Below are 8,281 nucleotides of genomic sequence, written 5' to 3'. Positions count from 1 at the left end.
AAGTGACAACTCCAGGGAGGCTACCTAGTAGAGGACTCTACAAAAGACACAGGGATTGCCCAATGACAGAGAAATGGATGAGATCTACTTGAGAAAACTGGACATGAGGGGGATTACTGAAGGAAAAGGGTCAAGGAAAAAAGAGAGCTTAGGGGAGTGGGAGATCCCAGGTGGATTAGGAACAGAGTGGGAGAACAAGGAAAGAGATACCATGATAAATGAAGACTCCATGGGGATAGGAAGAAGCAGAGTTCTAGAGAGCTCCCCACAAATCTACAAAGATTACTCCACTATAGACTACTGGCAATGGTTGAGAGAGTGCCTGAGCTGACCTACTCTGATGATGTGATGGCCGAACACTCTACCTGTCATGATAGAACTCTCATCCAGTGACTGATGGAAGCAGATGCAGAGATCCAGGATCAAGCTCCAGGTGGAGCTCCAGGAGTCCAACTGATGAGAGAGAGGAGGGATTATACGAGCAAGAGATATGGAGACCATGACTGGAAAAAGCATAGGGACAGATAGCCAAACTAGCGGGTACCACATGAACTGTGACCCAATAGCTGAGGAACCCCCATGGAACTGGACTAGGCCCTCTGGATAAATGAGACAGTTGATGAGGTTGAACTGCTTAGGAGGCTCCCAGGCAGTAGGACTGGGACCTGTCCTTGCTTCATGAGCTGGCTTTGTGGAACCTGAGGCCTATGCTGATGCTGAGACACTTTGCTCAGCCTTGGTGCAGGCAGGAGGGAATTAGACCTGCCTCAACTGAATGTATCAGGCTGTGCTGACCCCGCCCCCAGGGGAGACCTTGCCTTGAGGGGGGTGGGAATGGAGGTGCATTGGGGAGGAAGGCTGGGAAGTGGGATGAGGAAAGACACGGGAATCCGTGGCTGATATATAAAAGGACTAGAAAATCTCTTATATAAAATAAAAAAAATCCTTATAGTATTGTCAAAATGTCAATTCTCCAGTATCTCTGCCACCATGTAAATAATCTAAATTTAATTATGTCCTTCAAAAAAAAATAAGAACCTTATGTTATTGGCATAAACACTGACACACTGATCAATGAAATATAATCAAAGACACAGATATAAATTCACACATCTGTGGACAGCTGATTTTTGATAAAGAAACAAGAAATACACAATGTAAAAAAGAAAGAATCTTCACCTAATGGTGCTGGTATAAGTGGGTATCAGCATGTAGAAGATTGCAGATAGATCCATATCTGTTGCCGTGCACAAAACTGAAGTCCAAGTGGATCAAAAGCCTCAACATAAATCCAGTTACACTGAACTTGAAAGAAGAGAAAGTAGGAAGTAGTCTGGAATGCATTGGTACAAGAGATCACTTCCTAAATATAGTACCAGTAGCACAGAAACTGAGAGTGTCAATTAATAAATGGGACCTCCTGAAACTGAGAAGCTTTTGTAGAGCAGAGGACATGGTCAATAAGACCAAACAACAGCCTACATAATGGGAAAAGATCTTCACCAACCCCACATATGACAGAGGGCTGATCTCCAAAATATATAAAGAACTCAAAAAACTAGACATCAAAATATTGAACAATCCAATTAAAAAATGAGCTACAGAGCTTAACAGAGAATTCTTAACAGAAGAATCTCAAATGGCTGAAAGATATTTAAGGAATTGCTCAACATTCATATGGGACATGCAAATGAAAACAACTCTGAGATACCATCTTACACCTGTCAGAATGGCCAAGATCAAAACCACTGAAGACAGCTTATGTTGGAGAGGATGTGGAGCAAGGCTAACACTCCTCCACTGCTGGTGGGAATGCAAACTTGTACAGCCACTCTGGAAATCAGTATGGCAGTTTCTCAGAAAATTGGGAATAAGTCTTCCTCAAGACCCAGCTATACCACTCTTGGGCACATACCCAAGGAATACTCAATCATACCACAAGGACACATGCTCAACTATGTTCATAGCAGCATTATTCATAATAGCAACAACCTGGAAACAACCTATATGCCCTTCCACTGAAGAATGGATAAAGAATATATGGCACATATACACAATGGAGTACTACTCAGCAGAGAAAAACAATGACATCATGAGGTTTGCAGGCAAATGGATGGAACTAGAAAATATCATCTTGAGTGAGGTAACCCAGACTCAGAAGGACAAACATAGTATGTACTCACTTCTAAGTGGATACTAAATGTGAGGGAAGGGATGGCCAGACTGCAACACACAACTCCATAGAGCCTAGCTAACAGGAAAAGACCCTATGAGAGACACATGGATGACCCTGTGAAGGAGAAGTAGATAGATCTACATGAGTGGACTGGGTGTGTGTGGGAGTGGCAGAGGTCGAGGAGTGGTAAATGAGAACATAGGGAAATGGTAGGGTCAAGCTGGAACAGGGACAGAGTCGAAGGGCATGGAGGAAGATACCATGATAGATGAGGACATCATGGGGATAGGAAGAGTCAGGGTGCTGAAGAGGCTCTCAGGAATCCACAAGGTTGACCCCACCTTGGTCTGCTGGCAGTGGTCCAGAGGGTGCCTGGACCAGTCTACTCTGGTGACCAGCCTAGCAAATAACCTAGCTGTCATCATAGAGCCTTTGTCCTGTGACTAATGTAGGCAGATACAGAGATCCATGGCCAGGCACCAGGCTGAGCTCTGGGAATCCAATTGATGAGAGAGAGGACAGATACTGCAGGTGAGGGACAGTAAGATCATGATGGGAGGACATGCAGATATGACCAGCCCCACTAGTGGAAGCCCATGATCTGTGGACTGGTGGCTGTGGAGCCCCCATGGGACTGGACTAGGCTCTCTGGATATGGAAGACTGTTGTTTGGCTCAAACTGTGTGTGTGGGGTACCCAGGCAGGGAGATTGGGATCTGTCCCTGGTCTATGGGCAGGCTTCTGGAATCTGGTTCCTCTGGTGTGACACCTTGCACAGCCTTGGTGCAGTGGGAGGGGGCTTGGACCTGCCCAGGCTCAGTGTGCTGGGCTCTGCTGCCTACCAGTGGGAGATCTTGATTTGGGAGATGTGGGGATGTGGGGAGGCTTGGGAAAGAGGTCTGGGGGTTCGGAGGAGTGAGGGGGGATATCTGTGTATAGTATGTTGAGTGAGTAGAAAATTTCTTAATAAAGAAAAATGAAAAAAATTGTCTTCATAATAATCCACAAGTAAAAATATCCAGTAGAATGAGATATTTCAACGAGATAATCACACTACATTAAATGTACTGGGAATCCCCACACACCCATTCACACCATGCCAGGTACCAGAGAAGAATGGCAACAGCAATTATGTAAAGGTACAGCAGTACCAAGAGACATTCTGAAGCTGAAGCCCCTGGGCTTTGTCCATCTGAGATTCACCCATCAGTGTTTTCCTTCCTGAAGAATGTATCTCCTGAAGCTCTATTGCTACCTGCAGCTCTTCTGACATGGTCACTGGCCCAGGATCCTACCGTACTTTCAAAGAAGAATTAATCCCAATTCTCCTGCAATTATTCCACAAAATAGAACCAGAAAGAACCATACTCAATTCTTTTTTTTACCAGGCCACAATTGTCCTGATATCTAAGCCACATAAAGACTAGTAAATAAAGAGAATTAAAGTCCAATTTCTCTTACAAACAAAAATACAAAATTACTCAAAACGTACTTGAAAACTGAATCCAAGAACACATTAGATCATTAACCATAATCAAGGAGACTTCATCACAAGAGACATAGAAGCTTCAACATACACTTTTCAATAAATGTAATCTATTACATAAACAAAGTGAAAGAGCCTACACATTCATCCCATTCTATACAGAAAATAACTTTGACAAAGTCAAACACTCCTTCATGAAAAAAGTCCTGAAGAAATTAGAGATACAAGTGACAGATCTCAATATAAAGATCAATTTACAACAAGACCACATCAACATCAACCTAAAAGGGTAGAAATTGAAACTATTTTCAAAAAAATCAAGAACAAGGAAAGGTTGTCTACTTTCTCCATATCTATTTAATGTAGTACCTGAAGTCTTAGATAAAGAAGACAATGAAAGGAGACCAAGGGGATACAAATGAGATGGAAAGGAGTCAAATCATCTTTATTTTCAGATGATATGATAGTATATGTAAGTGACCCTAAATATACCACAAGGGAAATCCTATAGCTGGAAAACACTTTCAGCAAAGTAGCTGGATACAAAAATAAATTACAAAAACCAATAGGCCTCTTATATAAATGTAAAAATGGATTGAGAAAGACATCAGGGAAATAACACATTTCACAATTGCCTCAAATAATCTTGGAGTAACTCTAACCCAACAACTGAAAGACTTGTCTAATAAAAGCTTAAGACACTGAAGAAAGTGAAGAAAATATCAGAAGATGGAAAGATCTCCCATGTTCATATAGCAGTATGCTTACTACAGTAAAAATGTCTGTCCTACCAAAAGCAATCTTCAGTTTAAATGCAATTCCCATCAAAATTGCAACACAATTCTTCACCAAACTTAAAAGGACAATTTTCAGCTTCATATGGAAACACCAAAAATTCAGAATAGATAAAACAATCCTGAATAATAAAACAACTACTGTAAGTAACACCATCCCCAATCTAAAATTGCACTACAGAGCTAAAGTAATAAAACCATCATGGTATTGGAATAATCATAGACACAATGATCAAGGGAATAGAAATGAAGAACCAGACATAAATCCACATACACATGGAAACCTGAGATTTGATAAAGAAGCCAGCTACACACAAGAGGAAAAAGAGAGCATCGTCAACAAATGGTATTGGTCAAACTCAATGGCTGATTGTAGAAAAAGGCAAATAGATTAATATTTGTCACCTTGCACAAAACTTAAAATAGAATAAGAATCTCAACCTAAGACCAGCAGGACTGAATCTGATAAAAGAGAAAGTGAGGAATAGTCTTGATCACATTAGAATGGGAACAGACTTTGTGAACAGGAGACTTAACAACAATTAACAAATGGGGCTTCATGAAACTGAAAAGGCTTTCTATTTCAACAGATATCATTATTAATACAAAGAGGTAGGCTTCACAATGAGACAAGATTTTTAACAAATACATATCTGATAAAGGGCCAATATAAAAATATGTAAAGAATTAAAAAACTAGATATTAAGAAAAAATAATCTAAGTAAAATGGGATGTAGAGCTAAACAGAGTATTCTCAGAAGAAGAAACACAAATGGATGAGATGCATTTAAAAATGACTCATCATCCTTAGTCATCAGGGAAATCCAAATCAGGACTATACTTAGATTTCTTCTGACACCTGTCAGACTGGCCAAAATCAGTAAAACAAATGACACCTCGGGCTGGCATGAATATAGAATAAGAGGAACTCTCGTTCAATTCTATTGCATCTGCAAATTTTTACTGCTACTATGGAAATCAATGTGGTTGTTCCTCAGGAATCTTCAAGGATCTACTTCAAGATCAAGCTGTACTACTTGAGAATATAACCAAAGGACTCTGTCTACAACTTACTGCAGAGACATTTGCTCAGCCATGTTTATTACTTCTCTTTTCATTATATCATGATATTGGAAACAGACTAGATGTCCATTGATGGAAACAGAAAACGTGGTACATTTATATAATGAAATACAACTCAGCAGATTTTTTTAAAAAAGGAAAACTTCAGGTACATGGATGGAGCTGGAAAAATCATCCCAAAGGAAATAACCCAGACCCAAAGAGACAAATATGGTATATATTTGCTCCTATGTCAGTGTTAGGTGTTAAGTCTTTTGATAATCAGGCTAAAATCCAAATGACACCAGAGGATAGGTATAGATTAATTGACTAGTGGGGAGAAGTTAATAACCCTAAGAACAAGAAATAGAATAGATAGCTTTGTATGGATGTGGTGACCTGGAGCAGGAGGGTCACTTTGGGAAGTAAGAGAAGAGGGGGTGAAGGAGGGACTATGGGCCATTTGAGAGTGTGTAGAAATCTAATAAATTAAAAATGTCATAAAATATATACAAATATGAAGATCTAAATGGAATTATCAAATATGAGGGAGACAGAGGTTCAAATATGTATCTTTCCTCACCAAATGTCATTCCAATTCTGGCAAAAGGTTGCATTTAATTGAGTTGTTGGCTACAGAATCCCATGGGAATTGCCGAACAATCCACACTATTGCCAAGTATATTAGTTACTTTCCACAAAATGATGGTAATGCGCTAATGCTGAAGACAACACCTGTACAACTCACTGAAACATGGAGATGGCAAGCTGGTGCCTACCTAGAACCTTCACCTTTATGGACTAGTGTACGTGGTATTGGAAGGTACCCTGCATGCTACCAGAAAAAAAAGCCTGAAAGTAGATAGGCCATGGACATAGGAGAAAACTAAATATTACTGTGAAACATATGACTCCTAACAACATTCTCCTATACTCCTAAATCAATGTCTTGCTCAGACGTCATTGGAGAAGCTGCCTCCTGCACTATATGGATGTAAATACAGAAACACTCATTACGCAGAGCATGAATTATTGTAGAACACTTAGTGCTAAATTGGGTCTTTCCATTAGTTCCTTCCCCCTATAGCTCAGGGTACCTTGCAGAAGTGCTGGTGGAAAGAAAGTTAGTGCAAGAATGGATGGAGAACACCAAAAAAACACATCCTTCTAAATACATCAGTACTAATGCACATATGAATGCACAGACTACACCAGCATACCTAGAGTCTTGCACAGGTTTGGTGATCATGGTATCTTAGTGCTGAGTGTGGAGGTCAATAACAAGCCTCTATCTGTATCCCAGAAAGTATTTTCAAATGAAAACTACTCGTAAGAAACAAAAAATAGTTTTCTTTCCTGAGTGTCACAGGGTATAGAAGCCACTCTTGAGGCCAGGCCCCATACCCAGCAGTAGATAGCCAACATAAAGCAAACTGGATGGTATTGTTGTCTCATATTTTGTCTTGACATTTTCTTTCTTACTCTACAGGTCTTTTGCTTATGTATTATGGTTTTTGATTTTATGATTTTAGGGGATTCTGTGCATGATAAAATGTGTGTTTCTCTTTATATATGTATATCTTGTGCTTTTTCTTTGGCTCTATGTTTTTTTATTCATTTGTTTGTTTTCCTATTCAGGTTGTTTGTTATTATTTTATATTATTTCAATTTTCTGGATGCCTGTTTATTTTCTAATGATAGAGAACAAAAACATGTGGATTAGGGTGGGTGGAGAGGTGGGGAGAATCTTGGAGTAGTTAGGTGAGGGGAAACCATAATTAGAGTATACTGTGTGAAAAAAATCTATTTTCAATAAAAAAATAAAATTTTCTTCTTAGTGTCTTTGTAAAGTTTGATTGGTGAGCATAAATTTTTTAAATTTGTTTGTATCATAGTATATTCTTTTTCCCCTCTGATTTTAGTGATAGATTTGCTGGTTATAATCATCTAAACTGGCATCTGTGGTCTTTCAGAGCTTGTAGAACATCAGCCTAAGACCTTCTTGCTTTCAACTTGTTCATTGAAGTGTCAGCTGTTATTCTAATGCAGTAGTTTTCAACTTTCCTAATGCTCTGACCCCTTAATATGGTTCCTTATGTTATAGTGACTGCAACCATAAAATTATGTTCATTTCTACTTTATAACTTTAATTTTGGTATTGGTGGAATTGTATTGTAAATATTTGATATGCATATGGTCTTTGTTGACCCCTGTGAGAGGTCATTTGGCTACCAAAGCATTCACAACCCACAGTTTGAGAACCACTGCTCTATAGTAAAGTACATAAAAGGATATTTATTTTTAATATTTTTAAATTATGTACTGAAAATTTCATACATAAATAAAATGTGTTTTGAAAATATCTACCCTTAACTCATTCCAGGAACAACTTCTTTCCATATTCCCCTTCCATCTTCATGATTACTGTTATTTATAACCCACTGACTCCAAACTTAGTGTTACCTATGTATAAACCTGTGTTAAGTCATTCACTGGAGCATGGGCACTCTTCCAGAATCCATACCCCTGAAGAAAACTGACACTCCCTCCTCTCAGTCCTCAGCTGTCAACAAATCTTCAAGTATGGGCCAAGGCACATGAACCAACCACAAACCATTCCTGGATTTGTACAGATGTGGACCTTTGCAGGTCTTGTTAAGACAATGATATAACCTCAATTCATGAGTGCAGCATACCTCTGTGTGCAGATGTCACAACTTTAAAGTATGCCTCCCTGACCTATGGATTTTTCCGTCTTTCTGT

Source organism: Peromyscus leucopus, chromosome 22, assembly GCF_004664715.2.
Source record: "Peromyscus leucopus breed LL Stock chromosome 22, UCI_PerLeu_2.1, whole genome shotgun sequence".
NCBI classification, from domain to species: domain Eukaryota; kingdom Metazoa; phylum Chordata; class Mammalia; order Rodentia; family Cricetidae; genus Peromyscus; species Peromyscus leucopus.
The sequence above is the reverse complement of the archived record's forward strand: the minus strand, read 5'-3'. Positions refer to the sequence as shown.